Source organism: Xenopus tropicalis, chromosome 4, assembly GCF_000004195.4.
Source record: "Xenopus tropicalis strain Nigerian chromosome 4, UCB_Xtro_10.0, whole genome shotgun sequence".
Lineage (NCBI taxonomy): Eukaryota > Metazoa > Chordata > Amphibia > Anura > Pipidae > Xenopus > Xenopus tropicalis.
This window is the reverse complement of record NC_030680.2, coordinates 150366778-150377828: the sequence shown is the minus strand read 5'-3', so window position 1 is coordinate 150377828 and position 11051 is coordinate 150366778. Positions and strand designations below refer to the sequence as shown.

The 11051-nt window shown below is 43.8% G+C and overlaps 1 long non-coding RNA gene across 1 annotated transcript; it reads right to left on the bottom strand.

The window, feature by feature from the left end:
* Window positions 1–2734: 2734 nt before the first annotated feature.
* LOC105947034 lies at window positions 2735–9575 on the bottom strand. Its single transcript, XR_001923521.2, has 3 exons — window positions 9487–9575; window positions 3502–3578; window positions 2735–2927 (listed from the first exon to the last, which is right to left on the bottom strand). It is a non-coding gene; the product is annotated as an uncharacterized LOC105947034 (long non-coding RNA).
* Between the last annotated feature and the right edge of the window lie 1476 nt (window positions 9576–11051).

Below are 11051 nucleotides of genomic sequence, written 5' to 3'. Positions count from 1 at the left end.
ATTTAATCAGTAAGAGGAACTCACTTGTGTAGGAAATAAAACATTGAGTGAGAATATTTCATTGGTTCCCCCAGGGTGAGTCTCGCCCCGGGCAAGTGGTCAGTACGAGGAGGGGGACATTTATACACACGTCTCAGAGGGTCAGGTGATCCTGGCAATCTACAACTATGTTATGGTATCTCTCTGTACAGGCTATGGGCAAACTTAGGGGGCTGTTCCTGCTGAATTGTGCTTAGTACAGGGGAATCCCTATGTGTCATAGTTTTATGGTATCTCTCTGTACAGGCTATGAGCAAACTTAGGGGGCTGTTCCTTCTGAATTGTGCTTATTACAGGGAATCCCTATGTGTCATAGTTTTATGGTATCTCTCTGTACAGGCTATGGGCAAACTTAGGGGGCTGTTCCTGCTGAATTGCGCTTAATACAGGGAATCCCTATGTGTCATAGTTTTATGGTATCTCTCTGTACAGGCTATGAGCAAACTTAGGGGGCTGTTCCTGCTGAATTGTGCTTAGTACAGGGAATCCCTATGTGTCATAGTTTTATGGTATCTCTCTGTACAGGCTATGGGCAAACTTAGGGGGCTGTTCCTGCTGAATTGTGCTTAGTACAGGGGAATCCCTATGTGCCATAGTTTTATGGTATCTCTCTGTACAGGCTATGAGCAAACTTAGGGGCTGTTCCTGCTGAATTGTGCTTAGTACAGGGGAATCCCTATGTGCCATAGTTTTATGGTATCTCTCTGTACAGGCTATGGGCAACCTTAGGGGGCTGTTCCTTCTGAATTGTGCTTAGTACAGGGGAATCCCTATGTGCCATATTTTTATGGTATCTCTCTGTACAGGCTATGAGCAAACTTACATAATTATTTACCCTCAAAGACACTACTATACACAATACACAATAATTATTTACCCCCAAAGACACTACTATACACAATACAAAATAATTATTTACCCCAAAGAGACTACTATACACAATACACAATAATTATTTACCCTAAAAGACACTACTATACACAATACACAATAATTATTTACCCCAAAGAGACTACTATACACAATACACAATAATTATTTACCCTCAAAGACACTACTATACACAATACACAATAATTATTTACCCCCAAAGACACTACTATACACAATACACAATAATTATTTACCCCAAAGAGACTACTATACACAATACACGATAATTATTTACCCCCAAAGACACTACTATACACAAAACAAAATAATTATTTACCCCAAAGAGACTACTATACACAATACACAATAATTATTTACCCTCAAAGACACTACTATACACAATACACAATAATTATTTACCCCCAAAGACACTACTATACACAATACAAAATAATTATTTACCCCAAAGAGACTACTATACACAATACACAATAATTATTTACCCTCAAAGACACTACTATACACAATACACAATAATTATTCACTCCCAAAGACACTACTATACACAATACACAATAATTATTTACCCCCAAAGACACTACTATACGCAATAAACAATAATTATTTACCCCCAAAGACACTACTATACACAATACACAATAATTATTTACCCCCAAAGACACTACTATACACAATACACAATAATTATTTACCCCCAAAGACACTACTATTCACAATACACAATAATTATTTACCCCCAAAGACACTACTATACACAATACACAATAATTATTTACCCCCAAAGACACTACTATACACAATACAAAATAATTATTTACCCCAAAGAGACTACTATACACAATACACAATAATTATTTACCCTCAAAGACACTACTATACACAATACACAATAATTATTTACTCCCAAAGACACTACTATACACAATACACAATAATTATTTACCCCCAAAGACACTACTATACACAATACACAATAATTATTTACCCCCAAAGACACTACTATACACAATACACAATAATTATTTACCCCCAAAGACACTACTATACACAATACACAATAATTATTTACCCCCAAAGACACTACTATTCACAATACACAATAATTATTTACCCCCAAAGACACTACTATACACAATACACAATAATTATTTACCCCCAAAGACACTACTATTCACAATACACAATAATTATTTACCCCAAAAGACACTACTATACACAATACACAATAATTATTTACCCCCAAAGACACTACTATACACAATACACAATAATTATTTACCCCCAAAGACACTACTATACACAATACACAATAATTATTTACCCCCAAAGACACTTCTATACACAATACACAATAATTATTTACCCCCAAAGACACTACTATACACAATACACAATAATTATTTACCCCCAAAGACACTACTATTCACAATACACAATAATTATTTACCCACAAAGACACTACTATACACTATACACACTATAACACACTTCTCATGACAATACCCCAGTAATTAGGATGTAGGCAGAGGGCCCTGTTTTACCCATTTGTTGCCCCAACTCTACTTTTTCTCACTACACAGTTGTATTTAAAAACCAAACACAAAGTCTGTTGAAGGGAAGGGATAATTGAAAAACTTGCGGTGTTTTATTGGCTGCAGATCCTAATGCTCCCCCTGATTATTTCTATAAGGATTGTGGGGGGGGGGGGGGATAAAATTAAAGCAATTGCAAGAGAACGTTATCTGCTGCATTCGGAGGGTATTTTTAAATCCAATCACATGAAAGCATTGGGCCCATAATGTTACCTATTAGTCATTGGTGGCATCTCATTTCCACCACTGCTTTTAATTTCCAACTATTCGGACGAGCAGGAATATCTAAGCAGGTCCGGCCCGACGCTGCCTGTAAGGGTAGGAAAATAATTCACCTGTCGCCCGGGTTTTTGTTGTCGTTTCGGTACCTGATGCGCCAGATAAGGAGTCGGATTGTTTGGGCTGATTGGAAACAAATGAAGATATATGGAAACAATATGAGATGCGACTCGCAGCAGTGGGGCGAAGCGCTCTCCCTGCACTCGGCTTCACTTAAATAAATCTGCCGCTGATATTTACATTCTGCTTAACCAACGGCTGTGCCAGCTGCATGCCAATTGCTACATAGGGCCTGCTGTGGGCACAGGTAAAGGGAATAAACACAGCTACAGTACATATATATATATGTAATTTTAATACACGAGAGATTTTTTGAAACACAAAGACCCTTGGTGCTGGCTGTTTTATTTTGATATATATATATATATATATCTTGATAAAGGTTCCATGAGTGCTCTGTGCATATATATGTATATATATGTATATATATATATATATATATATGCACAGAGCACTCATATATATATATATATATATAGATATACACTACAAAGCACCAAATTGTTCTTAATTTACATTAGTCCCTGCCCTGGTGGAGCTTACAATATAATGTACACCCACCAGGAGCCAATGAATCTGCCTGTATGTTTTGGGGTGTAGGAGGAAACACAGACATAGGGAGCAAATAGAGACTCACTGCAGATCAGCTCTTTGCTCAGGTAGGGATTGAACTCAAGACCACCGGTGAGAAGTGTTCGGCCACAGTTAGAAGGTCTGTATTAAAAGAGAGAAATAACAAATATTAGAGATGTGGATTTTGACTTTTTTTTTATCAATTCTCTCTAGTTTATAACAAGGTTACAGATATATAGAAACATTGGGGTAACAGTCACCCTGCTATAGTTCCAGGGGTACCCAGGGCACAAATAAGCACTCACCCCAAATCCCCCCCTAACTGGCCTTCAGGTTGGGCCCCCTTAGCCCATAACAAGGTTACAGATATATAGAAACACTGGGGTAACAGTCACTCTGCTATAGTTCCAGGGGTACCCAGGGCACAAATAAGCACTCACCCCAAATCCCCCCCCTAACTGGCCTTCAGGCTGGGACCCCTTAGCCCAGGGGTGGGCAAACTTTTTGGCTCACGGGCCACATTTACTCACCCCCGGGCCGGACCGGGCCAGGGCGGGCCCCCTTCTCTCTTTAATTCCGGCACGCCAATGACACCAAGTCTCGCGTGATGAGACTTGGCGTTGTCGGCAGGCCGGATTAAAAAGGCAAAGGGGCCGGATGTGGCCCGCGGGCCGTAGTTTGCCCACCCCTGCCTTAGCCCATAACAAGGTTACACATATATAGAAACATTGGGGTAACAGTCACCCTGCTATAGTTCCAGGGGTACCCGGGGCACAAATAAGCACTCACCCCAAATCCCCCCCTAACTGGCCTTCAGGCTGGGCCCCCTTAGCCCATAACAAGGTTACAGATATATAGAAACATTGGGGTAACAGTCACCCCGCTATAGTTCCAGGGGTACCCAGGGCACAAATAAGCACTCACCCCAAATCCCCCCCTAACTGGCCTTCAGGTTGGGCCCCCTTAGCCCATAACAAGGTTACAGATATATAGAAACATTGGGGTAACAGTCACCCCGCTATAGTTCCAGGGGTACCCAGGGCACAAATAAGCACTCACCCCAAATCCCCCCTAACTGGCCTTCAGGCTGGGCCCCCTTAGCCCATAACAAGGTTACAGATATATAGAAACATTGGGGTAACTGTCACCCCGCTATAGTTCCAGGGGTACCCAGGGCACAAATAAGCACTCACCCCAAATCCCCCCCCTAACTGGCCTTCAGGCTGGGCCCCCTTAGCCCATAACAAGGTTACAGATATATAGAAACATTGGGGTAACAGTCACCCCGCTATAGTTCCAGGGGTACCCAGGGCACAAATAAGCGCTCACCCCAAATCTCCCCTTAACTGGCCTTCAGGCTGGGCCCCCTTAGCACATAATAAGGCTACAGATAAATTGGGGTAACAGCCATCATTCCAAAAAAATCTAGTAGGACAAATAAGTAAAATCTTTCCCTATCAGACCTTCAGGCTGGAATTCCAGGAGAAGCCAAGAGGCATTCTTAGCAAATGTACCCCTAAATGGGTTTCAGGGTGGCTTTTAGGAGCCCACTCCCACAGTTTTGGAAGCATTAGAGAGAATATTTTGGAACTCAGCCCTAAATGCGTTAGGACCCCTTCAGCCAGGCTATACATTCAAAGTGATATAACAGTGAGGGGGTCTCTCTCTACACTACATACACAGTTGCTAAAGCAAAGTGCTGCCCATTCCAACCTTTCTACCCACAAAATAAGCTTTGGATATTTACTAAAACATTGGGGTGCCTCAGTGCCCCCCCAGCTATGCACTAAAGAAATGTGCACACTAAGGGACAGTGCACAAAGTGACATAAGACACCAGTTACCCCTCTAATTATGGTGCAAGTGGCAACAATTGAGCAGCAATGTGCAAATCAGCATTTTCAGGCGACAGCGGCGTATGAATGTCCTACTTAGCACTAAGCCTATTATGGGGGGGCAATAAACATGGCAGGTGTGACATTTCCCTAAGAGGGAATTATGCTTCCCTGGAAACAGAGGTGAAGCAAAGGTGCAGTTCCTGTGTTCTCCATGAGAGGTCGCTGCTGGGCAAATGGCTGGGATTTGATTTATTGTAATGCTTTTATTATCTGTTATTTATGCATATACTAGCGACTGGGATGCTGCTGCTGCTGTGAGTACCTCTGTCAGACCCTAAATGAAAGTACAATACAGGGTTTTCCTTTAATGAAAATGTGCTCTGGTTATGCATATAAATAAAGTCATTTACAAGACAGTTCTACTACATTGTATCAAGAGTCAGAACCAGAGAACAGAAATGGACAGAGTGTGCTTTATTTTTTTTTTAATTTTGATTATGTTTTATTCATCTTATACAATAGCAGCCGTGAGCATATCCCCTCACCATTGTTCAACTGTTAACGTCAGCTGCATTCTTGTACAAATGACTGTATTACTATAGCTGTTCCACTTACCAACCATAACTGCACATTACTGTCACCCTGCCGTCTGTTTGTTCAGTGACGCTGCTCTCAGTAGCACTTACATTTACAAATAACCTTAAAACGGTTGAAAACTTGTAACGAATGTTACTCCTTATTCAAAAGGCTGACTAACATATAGCACTCTGCTGCCTGGAGATGCCTGTGCCTTATTTAGCTATGGGAGTGAAAGAAATAAGCCTTCTGACTTATAATCCTTATAATATACAGTAGGGGGTACATTATCCCTTATAATACATGAGTGATACTCAGAGTTCCCTGTATAACTCAGCCTGCAGCCTTGTGCCTTTATATGGGCACAGAACCCCTCAGTGACTGCTAATATCCTTATCATTTACAGTAGGGGGTACATTATCCCTTATAATACATGAGTGATACTCAGAGTTCCCTGTATAACTCAGCCTGCAGCCTTGTGCCTTTATATGGGGGGCACAGAACCCCTCAGTGACTGCTAATATCCTTATCATTTACAGTAGGGGGTACATTATCCCTTATAATACATGAATGATACTCAGAGTTCCCTGTATAACTCAGCCTGCAGCCTTGTGCCTTTATATGGGGGGCACAGAACCCCTCAGTGACTGCTAATATCCTTATCATTTACAGTAGGGGGTACATTATCCCTTATAATACATGAATGATACTCAGAGTTCCCTGTATAACTCAGCCTGCAGCCTTGTGCCTTTATATGGGCACAGAGCCCCTCAGTGACTGCTAATATCCTTATCATTTACAGTAGGGGGTACATTATCCCTTATAATACATGAGTGATACTCAGAGTTCCCTGTATAACTCAGCCTGCAGCCTTGTGCCTTTATATGGGCACAGAACCCCTCAGTGACTGCTAATATCCTTATCATTTACAGTAGGGGGTACATTATCCCTTATAATACATGAGTGATACTCAGAGTTCCCTGTATAACTCAGCCTGCAGCCTTGTGCCTTTATATGGGCACAGAACCCCTCAGTGACTGCTAATATCCTTTTCATTTACAGTAGGGGGTACATTATCCCTTATAATACATGAGTGATACTCAGAGTTCCCTGTATAACTCAGCCTGCAGCCTTGTGCCTTTATATGGGGGGCACAGAACCCCTCAGTGACTGCTAATATCCTTTTCATTTACAGTAGGGGGTACATTATCCCTTATAATACATGAGTGATACTCAGAGTTCCCTGTATAACTCAGCCTGCAGCCTTGTGCCTTTATATGGGGGGCACAGAACCCCTCAGTGACTGCTAATATCCTTTTCATTTACAGTAGGGGGTACATTATCCCTTATAATACATGAGTGATACTCAGAGTTCCCTGTATAACTCAGCCTGCAGCCTTGTGCCTTTATATGGGGGGCACAGAACCCCTCAGTGACTGCTAATATCCTTATCATTTACAGTAGGGGGTACATTATCCCTTATAATACATGAGTGATACCCATAGATCATTTCTTGCCATTCTCTACAGCCAGTGCATATCCCCTGCTGGCGTTGCCATGCCCGTGCCTGACCTTGGGTGCAATTTAACAGCTTGAATTTGCTTTGGAGTGTAACCTCTGTATTCATATAGAAAAGATAAAAAACAGCTGCTGTTTATGTTCCTCTTAATTATCTGTAAGTATTTTATAGCCCCCCAACCCCATTGAATGTAATAGCAGCTATAAAAATAAAGGTAAATGACTATAGAGAATTTTTTTGGAGGGGGGGGGGGAGACAGAGGTAATTAAATTGTCTATTATGGGGAAATGTGGCAGATGGAGTCGCAGAGATCCCTTTGTGTGTGTGTGAGTGTGTGTGCGAGGGAAAGTGCACAAGCTGTCCCTATTTAGAATCCCCCCCAGGGGCAGAGCAAAGGATTTTATAGCGAGGGAGATAATTGACTCTGGCGAATGAGATTAGGCTACTAATGCATTGTTAGGGCAGTCACTTAAAAACACTTATAGCCGTATATCAGCGCTCAGTACAATCAAACTATCGCCGTCAACAGATTTTCTCAGTGGCACTCAATATCCGTTTAAATAATTGAGAGAGAAATCAAACCGCCGGCGATCCTGACGCACCGTAGTGACGGAAACAGATTGCATAAGGGTGAAGACACACGGAGCTACTAGTAGCAGCTTCTTGTCACGGCTACTAAAATAGACAATGCCGAGCATTTACTGATAATTGTCTCTACGTGTGTTTTAGTAGAGTTAATTCTCAGTATTGTCTATGGCAGGTGATTTTCTAGACTTTAGTAGCCATGAAAAAGTAGCTCAGTGTGGTGGTAGTAGTAGTGTGACTTCACCCTAAGTAACTGTTACTAAGTAGCTCCGTGTGTCTTCACCCTAAGTAACTGCTACTAAGTAGCTTAGTGTGTCTTCACCCTAAGTAGTTGCTACTAAGTAGCTCCGTGTGTCTTCACCCTAAGTAACTGCTACTAAGTAGCTCAGTGTGTCTTCACCCTAAGGATGTCATATCAGGGAGATTAGCTGCTACTAAGTAGCTCCATCTGTCACAGCCCTAAGTAACTGCTACTAAGTAGCTCCGTGTGTCTTCACCCTAAGTAACTGCTACTAAGTAGCTCCATGTGTTTTCACCCTAAGTAGCTGCTACTAAGTAGCTCTGTGTGTCTTCACCTAAAGAGAAGTAGAGTTCAGAAGTGTTGCTGACCAAATGGCCAGCCCAGCAGTTTGATCTGTGCAAAGAAGCCAAATTGGGCCCATTCGCTAAGGGCTCTGGCACACGGGGGAGATTAGTCGCCCGCGGCAGCGCGATTTCGCGCAAATCGCCGAAAAAGCCTTGCGAGTCTTTTTCGGCGATTTCCGGAAATCACCCCGCCGCGTCTGCCATCCCGCCGGCGACTTACATGTTCGCCGGTGGGATGGCAGGGGTAGGCAACTCGGGGAGATTAGTCGCCCGCGAACAGGGAGTTTTATCGCGGGCGACTAATCTCCCCCGTGTGCCAGAGCCCTAAAGCAGTTGCAGACCCACCCAGATTAGCGCCAGTTAGTAAAGTGCGAGTAAATAGGTGCATAGCTGGTGGGCAATGTGTCAACCTGTGGGTCAGAAACTAGGTCCCAGCAGGTAAAAAATGTGATTTTGCAGGTCTGGGTCAGGCACAATTAGACCCGTTCGGGTGTCTCTATATTGTCACACAGAAGCAGTGGCAGCACTCTAAGGGGTTTGCAGAGGTTTAATAACACCTAGTAGTTGTTGCTATGTAACTAATAAAGGGCAGTGGGTCTCACTGGATGTGCAGTGCCGGTGTCCCGGTATCAGCTTGTGGTACTGCTGAGCTTCCCAGAACTTTACCAAGTAAAACAAATAGCAAAGGCTCTGACGGGACCAATGCCGGGCCAAGCCGGTCAGGCGCCCTAGGCAACCTGGTTGGCTTGGCCCACCCACCACAAACAACCCCCCACCGGTTGTGCACTGGCTCATGCGCAAGCGAGAGCCGCTGCAGTGGGGGGAAAGGGTCCGGAACCAGTGGTAGGTGAAAGAAGAGGTACCTGCCTGACCCCCCCCCAGACTGTTGCACCCTAGGCAGGTGCCTCTTCTGCCTATCCCTAGTTCCGGCCCTGGACGGGACCAACCTGTTTACATTACAAGGCCTGCAGCGTCCGACTCCCGTCAGTGAAGTGATTCTTCTCTGCAACTTTTTCTGACATTTTTTTTCCTTTAATAAAAAAGGTTACAAATAAAAAAAGGTTAACAATAAACCTAAACGTTTCCCAAACTTGCAGCCAGCAGCCCTCTGATATATGCAATAGCGCCCCCCATCTTACCCTGCACAGGTTCCTATCTATGTGCTCATGTTTCCCTATTAAAAAGACTCATTGTGCTCTGAACAAAGGTGGCCCAGGGCCAGGACTATCATGGCAGTGACTACTAGCCTTGCAGCTAGCCTACCAACCCAGCCCCTGGCGCATCTATAGGGCCCAAGAACCCCAAGTTGGCAAGTTCCCCTCACAGAAGCACTGACAGAACCGCACGCTGGGGAGCAGCAGAATATTCCCTTATTTATACATTCTTATACAACTTGCCCCAAATCTATCAAGGAAGATGAATGGGATTTCTCCTCATCGTGTCTCCAGATAAAAAACGGTATTCCAAGTTGGTCCTACCTGCCCCACATACAGTTGGCTTATCTATATTTGCCCCAGTGATTTGTCTCAGTAATTCTGCCCTTTCAGCCTGTACCACTAATTCCTATTCTTTCCAGTTCCTTTCTCCTGTATTTGGGTTCACTGAATGGAGAGAAAAATTGGGTGCTGAGATGCCAATGTGCCCCCTATATTTGCTGCATGTTGGAACATTCTATAATATATATATTCAGGTTACAAGAGGTCAGAGCACATGAAGTGGGCCCCACCCCCGCACAAAACTTGTGTGGTACATTCTGTACCTCACTCACTTGGGTTAAGCACAGCATTGGGCTAGGTCTGGTCACATGACCTGGTAGTTCCTTATTGGTCAGGGGAGTCAGGTGTGCTTAGCGTTTAAAAAAAGGAGGTATCTATAGGTTCTCTCTCTTTTGACCCCCACTTGTTGGAGGGAGGGGGAGTTGCTAAACATTTCTGCAGGAACGATAAGAGGTAATGCCCCGACTGCTTAGGGAAATCAACTATTAGGTTCTCCCTCTATTTTGGTTTATAGTACCTGTAACCTGGATACCTAGGCAGGATGTGTTCCTATTGGTCAAGTTTAGTGGTGGCCACTTCCTGTTCCTCCCCTTCCTCTACAGGTTAATGGGAGGGCCCAGCTGAGGGGCTGAGGTAGCAGTGTGTTGGGTGTAATATAAATAAGGGCTGCAGTTCTATATAATTGTTGCTCTGCTGAGTTACAGGGAGTTATAGCTGGCCGGGCCTGTGTGTGGGGAGAGGGTCCGGCACCTGTATAGTTACATGTTATTATTAATATCCCTTTCCCTCTCCCCCCATTTGTCTCTCCCCGAACCCCCTTTCCCTTCCCCTCTCCCCCCATTTGTCTCTCCCCGAACCCCCTTTCCCTTCCCCTCTCTCCTTCTGTCTCTCATCCCCTCTCCTTTCCTTTTCTATTCCCCCCCCCCAACTGTTTGGCCTTACTCCCCCCCATCCTCCCTCTTCTCCCCCCTTCTATATTTCCCTCTCCCCCCATTTGTCTCTCCCCGAACCCCCTT